Source organism: Malus sylvestris, chromosome 8, assembly GCF_916048215.2.
Source record: "Malus sylvestris chromosome 8, drMalSylv7.2, whole genome shotgun sequence".
NCBI lineage: Eukaryota > Viridiplantae > Streptophyta > Magnoliopsida > Rosales > Rosaceae > Malus > Malus sylvestris.
This window is the reverse complement of record NC_062267.1, coordinates 8,806,610-8,811,824: the sequence shown is the minus strand read 5'-3', so window position 1 is coordinate 8,811,824 and position 5,215 is coordinate 8,806,610. Positions and strand designations below refer to the sequence as shown.

The 5,215-nt window shown below is 44.4% G+C and overlaps 1 long non-coding RNA gene across 1 annotated transcript; it reads left to right on the top strand.

Moving 5' to 3' along the window:
* The first annotated feature begins 1,201 nt into the window (after positions 1-1,201).
* Positions 1,202-2,045, top strand: LOC126631270 (uncharacterized). Its single transcript, XR_007626349.1, has 2 exons — positions 1,202-1,732; positions 1,951-2,045. It is a non-coding gene; the product is annotated as an uncharacterized LOC126631270 (long non-coding RNA).
* The last annotated feature ends 3,170 nt before the right edge of the window (positions 2,046-5,215 follow it).

The following is a 5,215-nucleotide window of genomic DNA, read 5'->3' as shown; positions in this document are numbered from 1 at the left end:
AAGATAGATCCTAGGTAAAGAAAATGGTCACTTTTTGTGATCTTCGCTAGATTGCTCCGGTCATTAGTGTGGATAAGTATATAAATGGATAGAGATAGGAAAGCAAACACAAGATGTACGTGGTTCACCCAGATTGGCTACGTCCACGGAATAGAGGAGTTCTCATTAATTGTGAAGGGTTTACACAAGTACATAGGTTCAAGCTCTCCTTTAGTGAGTACAAGTGAATGATTTAGTACAAATGACATTAGGAAAAATTGTGGGAGAATGATCTCGTAGCCACGAAACTTCTAAGTACCGGAGTGTGGTATCGTCTTGACTTGCCTTATCTGTCTCATAGGTAGATGTGGCATCTTCTCTGGAAGTACTCTTCCTCCATCCAGGGGTGGTATCTGTAACTGGTGGAGATGCACAAGGTAATGTATCAATTTCACTTGAAGCTTACTTGTAGTTTCATGCTTGGTCAAGCGAGATACAAACCATGTAGTAGGAGTCCCCCAAGTCGCCGAGCTGGGGGATCTGCTGAAAGAGGTGACAGACAAGGTAAGCAATCAGAGCTCCGGCTGATTGTTCACATTCTCCCTATCTTGCAGGCAGCATGAAGGATAAAGAGAAGAAAAATGAGGAGAGATGATATGGGATACTTTTGCTTTTGAAGAAGTAACTTTCCACAGGCTTATTCTTGAACTGGGCTGGAGGGTTTTCTGGTTTCCTCCAGAGTATAAGGCCGACTGAAGAATTTGAGGGTCAAAACAAGTCCATCAAATCTAGAGTACGTTCGACCCTGCTGATATGGGATACTTTTGCTTTTGATAGAGTAGTGAATGTATCGGCACGTGTGCTGTTACGCTTGTCTCCACATGCTTCTTTGTATCCTTCTCACTTGCCCTATATGTTCCTCAGGCAGATGCGGTATCTTCCCTGGAAGCATAAGATGTTGAAGATGAGTACTCGAGAGCAATGCCAGGTAAGTAATCAGGTAAGGGGTTCCAGGCAGTCAGTTCCTGGCTGGAAGCTTGATTCCAAATGCTGACTGATTGCTCTCTTTCTCCTTGTCTTGCAGGTAAGAACAAGGCCAAAGGAAAAGACAGGGAAAAAGCATGATATGGGATACTCTTGCTTTTAACCCTGATGATATGAGATATTCTTGCTCTAGTATAGCTTGTTTACAGAGGTATTATCGGGGGCAAAAAAAGCTGAATATTTCGAAAGGCTTTGTTGGGAGTGCCCTCTCAGATAAGAGAAAGGGTTAAGCATTTTTGCAGGTCTGCCTGTCCGTTAGGGATGGAAGTCGACATATATAGGAGTCTCCCTAACATCAAGTAATAATGCTATTCCTTTACCCTGCTTGGTTATAGCACGGTAGTGGGAGCTGCCAGCTTCACATGTTTTAACTCTGTCAGAGCACTTTGAAAAAGTGGTTTGTGGTATCTGGAAAGCTGATGTTGCGTGTGAAGATTACAGACCTGTCGGGGTCTAGCTCTCGAGATTCGGAGAACGATGCCTCTTCGATTTTTGAGAAAGCAATCCTGCTGGGGGTCTGGCTCTCGAGATTCGGAGAGCGGTGTCTCTTCGATTTTTGAGAAAGTAATCATGTTGGGAGTCTGGCTCTCGAGATTCGGAGGGCGGTGCCTCTTCGATTTTGGAGCAAGCAATCTTGTTGGGAGTGTTTTCTCGAATGAGAGTAAAGGTTGGGCATGTTTGCTAGTCTACCTTGCCACGAAGCACAGAGGTTGACACACAGGGACTTTCCAATTATCCAGCAGTGGTACTGTTCCTTTACCCTCTCTTCGATTTTTGAGAAAGTAATCATGTTGGGAGTCTGACTCTCGAGATTCGGAGGGCGGTGCCTCTTCGATTTTGGAGCAAGCAATCTTGTTAGGAGTGTTTTCTCGAATGTGAGTAAAGGTTGGGCATGTTTGCTAGTCTACCTTGCCACGAAGCACAAAGGTTGACACACCGGGACTTTCCAATTATCCAGCAGTGGTACTGTTCCTTTACCCTTGTGGGTAATAATATGGTAGCTAGACCTTCAAAATTTATGTGTCTAAACTTTGTTAGTGTTGTTTCTTTGCAATTCTTTTACCCTTCTTGGTCAGAGCGATGTAGTGGGAGCTGCAAGTTTCACGTGTCTCAACTTTGTCAGAGAACTTTGGCAAAGTTATCTGTGGTACCCATGAGCTACTGTTGCGTGTGGGAAGTGGGTGATTGAACAGTACGATTCATGTGCTTTCTACTTCGCCAGAAATCTTCGACAGAATGCCCATAATTTCCGCAAAGCTGACAGGTGCTGACAAGGCTGGAAAAGTAGGTGCCTCTTCGATTTCTGAAATCGGCCCTCATGGTCTCTGAGCAGCCCAGCTTTTGAGAAAGCAAGCCTCTTCGATTTCTGAGATCGGCCTTTGTGGTCTTTGAGCAGCCCAGTTTTTTAGAATCTCTGAGTAGCCCAGCTTTTGAGAAAGCAAACGCCTCTTCGATTTCTGAGCAGGCGCCTCTTCGATTTCTGAAGCTTCGTCGAGTGCAGATTTTTATAGGGGCTGACATTAAGTTTCAAAGCACACTTGAATATCCACCAGTAGAAGCTCCATTCTTGCACTTCTAAGATCTTGATTTGTCCGACCTCTTCTCTCTTCAACACCTTTGAAAATGTCTGGCCCCTCCGACCGTCGTTTTGACTTGAACCTTGTTGAAGAGGCAGCCCCGCCTTCTCCAGACAACATATGGCGCCCATCCTTCGTCTCCCCTACTGGTCCTCTTACCGTTGGGGATTCCGTGATGAAGAATGATATGACCGCTGCGGTAGTGGCCAGGAACCTTCTCACTCCCAAAGATAACAGACTACTTTCCAAACGGTCTGATGAGTTGTCTGTTAAGGATTCTCTGGCTCTCAGTGTTCAGTGTGCAGGTTCTGTGTCTAATATGGCCCAACGCCTATTTGCTCGAACCCGCCAAGTTGAATCATTGGCGGCTGAAGTGATGAGTCTCAAACAGGAGATTAGAGGGCTCAAGCATGAGAATAAACAGTTGCACCGGCTCGCACATGACTATGCTACAAACATGAAGAGGAAGCTTGACCAGATGAAGGAATCTGATGGTCAGGTTTTACTTGATCATCAGAGATTTGTGGGTTTGTTCCAAAGGCATTTATTGCCTTCGTCTTCTGGGGCTGTACCGCGTAATGAAGCTCCAAATGATCAATCTCTGATGCCTCCTCCTTCTAGGGTTTTGTCCAATACTGAGGCTCCGAATGATCCCCCTCCGGTGCCTTCTCTTTCTGGGGCTCTACCGACTGCTTAGACTTCTCCTAAGCAACCTTTGTGAAGGCTCCCTCTTGTTTGTTTATTTTGACTCAAGTATATGTACATATTTGTAACTTATCGAGGATATCAATAAATAAGCTTTCCTTCATTTCAACGTATTGTGTTAAATACACCAAAGCCTTCTTCGCTAAGTTCTTTGAATTTTCTTTTGTTGAAGCTTGTATGTTGAAGCTTTGTGAGTGGAGCATATAGGTTGAGGTAGTGTTCCCTTAATTTCCCGAGTGAGGAAAACTTCTCGGTTGGAGACTTGGAAAATCCAAGTCACTGAGTGGGATCGGCTATATGAATCTTAGAACGCCATTGTGTTCTGTCCTGTGTCATGTCCTCCATTAGATCCAAGTACTCTAAGTCTTTTCTTAGGGTCTCTTCCAAAGTTTTCCTAGGTCTTCCTCTGCCCCTTCGGCCCTGAACCGCTGTCCCATAGTCGCATCTTCTAATCGGAGCGTCAGTATGCCTTCTTTGCACATGTCCAAACCACCGTAACCGATTTTCTCTCATCTTTCCTTCAATTTCGGCTACTCCTACTTTACCCCGGATATCCTCATTCCTAATCTTATCCTTTCTCGTGTGCCCACACATCCAACGAAGCATCCTCATCTCCGCTACACCCATTTTGTGTACGTGTTGATGCTTCACCGCCCAACATTCTGTGCCATACAGCATCGCCGGCCTTATTGCCGTCCTATAAAATTTTCCCTTGAGCTTCAGTGGCATACGGCGGTCACACAACACGTCGGATGCACTCTTCCACTTCATCCATCCAACTTGTATTCTATGGTTGAGATCTCCATCTAATTCTCCGTTCTCTTGCAAGATAGATCCTAGGTAACGAAAACGGTCGCTCTTTGGTATTTCTTGATCTCCGATCCTCACCCCTAACTCGTTTTGGCCTCCATTTGCACTGAACTTGCACTCCATATATTCTGTCTTTGATCGGCTTAGGCGAAAACCTTTAGATTCCAACACTTCTCTCCAAAGGTTAAGCTTTGCATTTACGCCTTCCTGAGTTTCATCTATCAACACTATATCGTCTGCGAAAAGCATACACCAAGGAATATCACCTTGAATATGTCCTGTTAACTCATCCATTACCAACGCAAAAAGGTAAGGACTTAAGGATGAGCCTTGATGTAATCCTACAGTTATGGGAAAGCTTTCGGTTTGTCCTTCATGAGTTCTTACGGCAGTCTTTGCTCCTTCATACATATCCTGTATAGCTTGGATATATGCTACTCGTACTCCTTTCTTCTCTAAAATCCTCCAAAGAATGTCTCTTGGGACCCTATCATACGCTTTTTCCAAATCTATAAAGACCATGTGTAAATCCTTTTTCCCATCTCTATATCTTTCCATCAATCTTCGTAAGAGATAGATTGCCTCCATGGTTGAGCGCCCTGGCATGAACCCGAATTGGTTGTCCGAAACCCGTGTCTCTTGCCTCAATCTATGCTCAATGACTCTCTCCCAGAGCTTCATTGTATGACTCATTAGCTTAATTCCCCTATAGTTCATGCAATTTTGTACATCGCCCTTATTCTTGTAGATAGGCACCAAAGTGCTCATTCGCCACTCATTCGGCATCTTCTTCGTTTTCAAAATCCTATTGAAAAGGTCAGTGAGCCATGTTATACCTGTCTCTCCCAAAACTTTCCACACTTCGATTGGTATATCGTCTGGGCCTACTGCTTTTCTATGCTTCATCTTCTTCAAAGCTACACCCACTTCTTCCTTCCGGATTCTACGATAAAAAGAGTAGTTTCTACACTCTTCTGAGTTACTCAACTCCCCTAAAGAAGCACTCATTTCATGTCCTTCATTGAAAAGATTATGAAAATAACCTTTCCATCTGTCTTTAACCGCGTTCTCTGTAGCAAGAACCTTTCCATCCTCATCCT